Source organism: Amphiprion ocellaris, chromosome 10, assembly GCF_022539595.1.
Source record: "Amphiprion ocellaris isolate individual 3 ecotype Okinawa chromosome 10, ASM2253959v1, whole genome shotgun sequence".
Lineage (NCBI taxonomy): Eukaryota > Metazoa > Chordata > Actinopteri > Pomacentridae > Amphiprion > Amphiprion ocellaris.
The window spans coordinates 2,290,961-2,299,815 of record NC_072775.1 but is presented as its reverse complement, the minus strand read 5'-3'; the positions used below and the strand labels follow the sequence as shown (position 1 = coordinate 2,299,815).

General features: G+C 37.3%; 1 long non-coding RNA gene across 1 annotated transcript; it reads right to left on the bottom strand.

The window, feature by feature from the left end:
• Window positions 1–6,348: 6,348 nt before the first annotated feature.
• LOC129349863 (uncharacterized) lies at window positions 6,349–8,323 on the bottom strand. Its single transcript, XR_008603034.1, has 2 exons — window positions 8,159–8,323; window positions 6,349–6,850 (listed from the first exon to the last, which is right to left on the bottom strand). It is a non-coding gene; the product is annotated as an uncharacterized LOC129349863 (long non-coding RNA).
• Window positions 8,324–8,855: the final 532 nt, after the last annotated feature.

The following is an 8,855-nucleotide window of genomic DNA, read 5'->3' as shown; positions in this document are numbered from 1 at the left end:
TATGAGCACAGAGACATCAGCAACCTCTGTCCTGCTGCTGTGGAAACATAGAAATAAAGCCTCATTTCATCTGCTGCTTTTCTCTCTGCAGGTTGGTGATGGAGAGTCGAGGATTACCTGGCGAGGCGTCTGGAATCTCACCTATCTGGAGCTAATCCTTCCCGGCGGGCGGCAGAGGAAGGACGAACCCCTGAGAGAAGTGGATTAAAGCCATGTGACTGAAGCAGAGCGCCAGGAAAACAGAGAGACAGTCCGTTAGCGTTGATTCGATCTGCATCCAAACCTGCATGTTTTTACTGTTAAATCTCATCCAATCCAATCTCATTTAGTCTGGTTTGTAAAATTGTTTCCACATTTAGGTTAATTTCACTAAAATGGAAGCAGAGGAACCTACTGAACCCCACAAAGAGAGAATGTACGACTAAATAAGTGTTTATTATAGATTATTTCAAAAAGGCAAGATAATTATTATTACTGAAGCACATCCCATCCCAACAAACAGCAACAAAACAACAACAATAAAGTGTCATCGTCACTCGGAGGTCACTGTAATCGCAGTCAGTCTTTTTTTCTGTCTTTTACTGATCAGTTATGCAGGTATAACAGGCCAGATTAACACCTCAGGCCAAAATATACCCCAGGATATAAACTAGGATCAGGGTATACTCAGGGTATACTTGGACCAAAAAACATTAACTTCTGAGCAGCTGGAACCAATGAAAGTTTGGCATTTTTTTTGCGTTAAACAGAAACAACTTTTTTAAAAATCTAAATCTTATCTTAACACAGTTAATGTATTAACTTATTTATGTGTGTATGCATGTATTTATTGATTTATTTAGTACTGTTAACATATCAGAGTTCTGAATGAGTTTTTCTTAAGATAGACAAAGGCCATTTATTGATCACATATAGGCTGTTAAATGTTTATTAAAAACTAAAAAGCATTTAAAAAAACAACTTAGGCATTTATTGAGTCACTAAAATACTGTAGAGTACAGACCACATCAGCATGATTATAAGCATCCTCTGGTAAATTAACAACCAGATACTGATGTCTCTCACCATATGGACTTCAGGAGATGACTGGGGGATGATAAACTGTGACCTACTGGTTGGGTTCTCTCTGTTCTCATATTTCTTACATGTTTGTCCCCTGACAGCCGGGTCCAAATGTTTTTTGAGCAACACACCATACTATGACGTTTTTACAATGATGGTTCTACTATGGAACCAGTTTGACATGTTCAGGTGTTCTTTGTGTGAAAACTCAGAGATTTCAGGGATCAGAAGGTGGTTTTCAACTTTCTTTGTTAACTTTCTGCTTCAAATTTAAACTAAATTTCCTTGACTAACCCCGCCCTCTGGACTTCCAGGAAGCTGTGTTCCTATTGGCTGTCCAGGTGGCTGCTTGGTGTTATCAGGAACACCTGAGCAGCTTAGTGTCTTCCTGCTTTATTTAGCTGCAGACAAACATTTCCTCTGTTTCTCTTCACCAGTGAACTGGGTTTGGTTCCGTTGCTTTAGTGTGTTTTTTAGGCGTTGGCTTGCAGCTTCCAGCAGTAAAATCATCTTTAATGTGTTTCTTGGTGTGTTTCAGGGCTTTGTACTGGATAGTTGTCTTGGTAAATGTGGTTCTTTAGCCACAGTTAGCACATGGTGCTAATGTGTGCAGTGATTAGTGGATTTGCTGCAGCTGAGTTGTGTCTTTATCTTGGCTGTAGTGAGTCTTCAGAGGTTTTTGGTCAGACACAGTCTGTATTCTTGTTTGAGAACCAGCGTTGGTTGTCCAGAAGGTAAGAGTTCCTGTCCTGATTCTCTGTTCTCAGAGGTTCTCTGGTAGGCTGCAGGAGACTTTAGCGTTTAGGTTGTGCTAGTTTGGTTTTTGTATGGTTTCATTTGGACGACTATCTTGAGGCCCCTCCATGTGGTTTAGTGAGGTTTTCTGGAACAGTTCTACAAAGCAACCTGCAGCAGAAGAGACTTTGAGAGTTTTTAGGAAGTTCTGGAGACCAGACTTTAGAGCAGCAGAAACATTTGTCAGTAGTTTGAGCAGGTTGTGAAGAGTCTGTAGTTCTTTGGTCTGAAAGCACAAGAAGAGTCGACTCATTAAAGGAGAAAACAGGAGATATTGTTGGTTCTTCTGTCGCTCTGCAGTTTTCTTAGACTGAATATCAAGTTTATATTTTAAATGATTTCCCATGTGAGCCCAAGAAGACTTCAATAAACTCCCTCCATCCCCTGGACACAACATATTTTATTACCATGTTAAATCTTTTTTTTTTTTTTTTTTTTTTATGAGTTTTAATCATAGTTTTTTCTCTTTGCTTGTTTAGTTTTGTCATCTGTGTAAAAGGTGCTAAACAAATAAAGTTGAATTGATAAACTGAATAATTGACTAACTCATGATTGTGACAACAGAAGTATTTTCATTGTGATTTAAGGGTTTATTTCGTTTTTAAGGTTGGGGTTAAAATCTTGACAGAAAAAGAAGATTAAAGAAATAAACTACATAAAAAGCAATTAAATCAAAGGAAAAAAATTAATACAATAAAACTTTAAAGGAGTTTTATTATTAAAAAGATTTAAGAAATGTAAGATGTAATTTTCTAATTAAACATTTAATTTTTAATTAAATGTTTTGTCTTTTTAAAGGTTTAATAATCTAATTAAATGTTTTGCATTTTTTAAAATGTTTAATATTCTTGTTTAATTGTATTTTTTAAATGTTTAATTATGGAAAATATTTTATCTGTAATTTTTAATATTTGTATTTTTAAAATTTTGTTTAATTTCATAATGACATGCATTGCATCTTGTTGAATTATCTAATTCAATATTTTGTCTGTTTAATAGAGTTAAACATTAAATACAATTAAATTATATTAAATCATTAAAAAGACAAAACATTTAATCAAAAAATTAAATGTTTAATTAGAAAATTACATCTTAAAGACAATAAAACTTCAAATAGGAATTAAACAGAAAATACAATGAAGCATTTAAAAAGAAAATTAAACATTAAAAGGTGGTAAAACATTTAAAAAGAAAAACCTTAAAGATTTAATCGAAACATTAAATATTGGAAAGGAAAAAAACTCAAAGAAGGCCTTAAAACATTTGAAAAAACAATTAAATATTAAAAAGACAAAACATTTGGAAATCAAATCAGACATTAGAAAAGAATAAAAGGTGAGAAAAGAGCAAAACTAAACGTTTAAGAAGAATCAAACTAAAGACAAAACATTTGAAAAGACACCAGTTAGACTTTAGAAGATCAAATTAAACAGAAGAGACAATAAAACAATCAAAGAGCAAAAACAGATAAAGGCCTGAAAGCGTTTTCTAGTTTGAAACGAAAACATCAAGTTGTTTCTTCAAACATTTCCTCTTTCTATGTTCTTGGTTTGATTGTGGATAGATTTACTAAGAACTCATTTCAGAAAACTGCTTTCCAGATAAAGTCTACTAGTAGTTGAAGGCATTTATCAAACTAATGTTACCTTCTAATCTCCACAAACTTTACTGTTCAGTGAAGAGAATCAAAATTTGTTGGGGATTTCTAAAAAACCCACAGGTGAAGGTCTGAGAAGAACTCAGATGGATGATCTAAATGTGAAATCAAGACTCATGGTCACAAGTTTTAAGGCTTCTGTCAACCAGAAAGTTCAAACTAACAGAGAAGTACTGAGAAACTTTTAAAATTTCAGCCCTCAGACTGTCTGAAGGTTCAAACTAACAGAGAACTACTGTGGGACTTAGAAAATTTCAGCCCTCAGACTGTCTGAAAGTTCAATCTAACAGAGAACTACTGTGGGACTTAGAAAATTTCAGCCCTCAGACTGTCTGAAAGCTCAGGTCCTGAGGACTCGGGAGGTGTGGAGGCTTTGGAAAGTCTTGGAACTGAGGGTTCCACCCTCCAGCACAAAGGCTGAAGTCCAACCTCCTGAGAAAAACGGTCGAGTCAAGACTCAAGATAAAAAAAACCTCGAAAACGACAAAAAATAGATGATAAATGCGCAAAAAAAAGAAGAATTAGTATCTGAGCAAATAGCTCAGGGGATAAGAAGACAGACTCCCAAGCGGAGGGTCGCAGGTTCAAGACCCGCTGCTGACTGCTTTCTTTCTTTGTCTTTGTCAGAATTTTGATAAAACTTAAGAAGGGTCTGGTCTTGAACCAGCGACCTGCAGCTCCATAGGCAAATCCTTAACTCACTGAGCTACAGATCAGATACAAAGAAATAAATTCGTCGTCCCTTTGACATCGTAGTTTCTCAAATGACCACATGGGTGGAGCCAAGGCGGAGTCTGGGTGGAGTCAGGGCGGAGAGTAGGCGGGGAGGTGGGTGGCGGCCTCCCCTCCTCTACTCCCCCACCTCCCCCCACTACCCACCACACCTTCCCCCGCCTGACGAGTTCTTCGAGTCTCCACGAGTTCTTCGAGTCTCCACGAGTTCTTCCAGTCTCCACCAGTTCTTCGAGTCTCCACAGGTTTTCCCCAGTTTCTGGAGTTTCCACGAGGTCGGAGGCAGAACAAGCTGTCATGAAGAGGTGTTGAAGTCGGCCAGGATGGACTGACTTTTTACAGGGACTAGAAGAAAGACCACTAGAAGAGCAGGTCTTTAACCACCATCTATAAAATCCATGGAGTCACTCCACAGAAATGAAGGAAGGTCAACTCCACAAACCTTTAGTATCACACTTTATTATCATTTATTAGGACTTTAATGGAATCCACCAGCAGATTTAGTTTTTGTTGACAAACTTTATTCTTGTCATTGTGGGACTGCAGTATTTAAAACTCTTCCTTCTATTTGACCTCATGTTTATTAGTTTTAGTGGAGAAAGTTATTTTAGTTGTCGATTAGTCTCTTAAAAACCAAATAATAAATTGGATCAGTCAAGAAGTTTAAATTTCTTACTTTGTCATATTTTAAATATGACAAAAAAATATAAAAATAAAGTGTCTTGAGACAATTTGACCTGTAATTGGTGTTATATAAATAAAATTGAATTCAAATTGTATGTATCTTGTAATGTTGGAGTAATTCAGCCCTATATGTTGGAAAACACATTTTCTTTGTCCATTAATCTGTTGAATGTTTTCTCCACTAATTCATTTCTTGTTTTGGTTTATAAAATGTCAAACCCAAATATATTCAGTTTACTGTCATAAAAACCACAAAGATTTACATTCATGATGCAGGAATCAGGCAGTTTTTCACTTTTTATCTTAGTTTAGTCAGAAAGATAGTTGATAATGTGTGAACTGTTGCAGCTTGTGAGCAGTAAAAGGTTTTAATCTTTGGGGCCGAGTGTCAGAAAACATTTAGAAACCAACATCAACAAAACACTCAACAAAGATTTGAACATCATTAAAGGGAAATCCAACTTTTGCATGACAATGTCTAATTAAAGGACATTTATTTCCAACGTAAATGTGTGATATTCATCCTCTGGAACTTTCTCTTCACATCGTCTTCCACCTGGATTGGTTTGGTTGGGAGCATGTGCAACAAACATTTGAAAAACTGCACTTTAACATCAATGAATGACACTGAAGTTTAATCTCTACATAAATGAGACTGAGTCTGGATGTGCTGCTCTGTCATTAACTGCTAAGTTTAGGGAAAGTTCAAACAAAAGAGGACAGTTTAGATAAGACTTGAGAATGAGCTTATTTTGAACAAACATCTCAGACTTTCTGAGCTTCAGCACCTCAAGCAAGATATTTTAACAAGCAACTCAAGAGATCCAGAAGTTGGAGAGAGTTAGCTTTAGCTGAGCCAAAGAACATGTAGGACGCTAACCTAGCAAACATTTCAGACTTTTCTCTGTGAATTCTGAGAAATAATTTCCTATTTAATGACAGAGCTACACATCTTAACTCAGTCTCATTAAAACAGACTCTAATTCAGTGTCATCCATCCATATTAAAGTGCAGTTACCCAAAATGTTTGTTGCATGAGCTCCAACAAAACCTGTCCAGGTAGAAGTCCACTTTGACAAACAGGAAGTGGAAGATTCCAAGCAGATTTATAGAAGGGGGAACCGGACTGTACTAAGTGTGGTCGAGTATAGAGGGGTGTTTTGTGGGTTTTTAAGGCTGATAATGATTATTAGTGAGACGTTTGGAGTAGATATTCATTTGCAATAAATGAAAGTATTTAAAATCTTGGAGTTAAACTTAGAAGAACACAAACTCTAACAGAAAACTTTGTTGATACGTTTTTGTTTTGTTTACAGATGTTAAGTTAAAGGAGTTTTATTCGTGACGTATAACCAATCAAATCACTCCAGAAGACAGAGTGACCACAGGTAGATAAAGGTTCAGAGCCAAAGTAGCACCATTTTTAAATGTATTTATTACCATAAATCAGTAAAAAATAAAATACTGATAATCAGTAAATCAGTCAGCCCACAATTACTACAATTCTACAATGTATGTCTCTTTCCTTTGACTTGTTATTTGTACAATATACGATGTATATGATGGTGTTTTTTCATACCAAAGGCTATACTATGATGTTTTCTAAGAGACATACGATGCTACTCTGGTTGTTCTGGCTCTGGGCCGCTGCACTCCTCCTCTGTGTTTTTCTGGATTGTACTCAGCTGCATGCCTTCGTCCACCAGGCCTCCGTTGACTCGTCCCGCCTGCCGTCTCTGGAGCTGAAGCTGGATTGGAACAGACCAAAGTACAGTCCGATCACGATGCCAGCTGCCTCTCAAAAGGCTCCTTCATCTGGCAGGTGGCAGCACTTCTTCTGAGGGGAAGCTGAGCTGGTCCAGCAGAACTTTGGAGATGTGTTCCAGTGGTTGGTGGATGTGTGGGGAGATAGAGAGGGACCTTTGAATAGTTCACAAAGGAAAACAGGGAACCCATTAGTAGTTTTAGTTTAGGCTGCTACTGCGGTGTGTTTTGGGGTTTTAAGAGGTGAGCAGGAAGAGTTTTTTTTCGTATTGATTATCTTTTACTTTGTTCCTGGTTGGAATGCCCATCAATGTCAACATGAAGTTCACTTTTAGTTCTGTTGATTTATTTTTATTTTACTAACACCCATTTGTTTTTAACCCCCTCACATGTTGTGTTGTTGTAAACTTACTCTTTCAAATAAATTCTCATCTAACCCTCTGGAAACCAGTGTTTGGACTGTTTTTGTGTTGCTCCTCACCTACTGACAGCTGTGGACTAAAGGCTATACTGTGACGTTTTTAGAGCGACATGCTATACTATGATGTTTGTTGGGTGACACGCTATACTATAGGCTTTTTTAATTGACATATTACTGTGACGGCTGCACAGTGGCGTAGTGGTTAGCACTTTCGCCTTGCAGCTAGAAGATCCCTGGTTCACGTCCCGGCTTTCCCGGGATCTTTCTGCATGGAGTTTGCATGTTCTCCCTGTGCATGCGTGGGTTTTCTCCGGGTACTCCGGCTTCCTCCCACAGTCCAAAAATATGCTGAGGTTAATTGATTACTCTAAATTGCCCGTAGGTGTGAACGTGTGAGTGATTGTTTGTCTATATATGTAGCCCTGCGACAGACTGGCGACCTGTATGGGGTGTCCCCTGCCTTCGCCCGAGTCAGCTGGGATAGGCTCCAGCCCCCCCCCCCCCCACGACCCTAGTGAGGATTAAGCGGTGTATAGATTATGGATGGATGGATATTACTGTGATGTTTTTTTTTGTTTTTTTTAGCAACATATAAGAATTCGAACAGTTTCAAAAGTTACTATACTTTTACTTGTGCAATGAAATTATTATTCTATGGCATTTTTTAGACGACATATTATACTCTGATGTTTTGTTGAATTACATACTATTTTGACAATATACTGCACTATGACATTTTTTGAACCACATATCATACATGACAATTTTAGGCAACATCCTATCATTTTGCACTTTTTGAACCACATAATAATCTATGTTTTGTTTTTTTTCTTGCCAACATGCTGTACTATGAACTACAGGCCATACTATGTTATTCTTGAGTAAAGTATACTATACTTTGACATTTTCTGAACTACGTCCTATACTATGGCGTTATACACAGAGTGCTTTGGTTACATGTTGATTTATAATCTAGATTTTTTTCTGTTTTGTTTTTTGACGGGATTACCACAGACCTGACTGTGAACACCGTTGACACACACCTGAGGGAGACGCTGCCTAAGATCTCAAGGCTGCTTGGTTGTGGTCTTTCTGGCACGTACTCTTCCAAGATGAGCCGGGAAGTTTAACACTGATGGAATGACACCAGGTCTAAGCCGACAAACTTCCAATTCCTCCTCAACCCATAGTCTCTGGGAAGCCTACATGGAGTAAGAAAAGTAGACAGAGAAGTAATTAAGTCTGTGCACAACATATTAAAAAAAAAAAATCATGCTAATAAATTAAGTACAAAGAACCGAATTCGCCAATATACTGGAGACCAGAGTTATTTAATTTGATAAGTATAACCTTGTTTAGTAACGTTTCAATTATTTGAGAGCAGTCCTAAAGAACTGCCTGTAATCCCAATCATAAAATGGGTTTGGAGGAAGAACATAGATGGTAATCTGGATATACATGAGTTAGGCTTTATAACTACTATTGGTAGTATTGGTGGTAGTAATAGTAATGGGACTACTACTAGTAGTATTGGTAGTACACACTACTGCTGCTGATACTGGCACTGCTACTACAACTTGTAATACTATTACAAATGCTGATACTACTTCTACGACTCTAACAGCTGTTTATACTACTACTGCTGCTTGTACTTTTAGTATTACTACTACTGCTTGTACTACTATACTACAGCTACTATTAATCGTCTGGTATTTGGTTGTCAAGCTGCTAGCTCGCCTT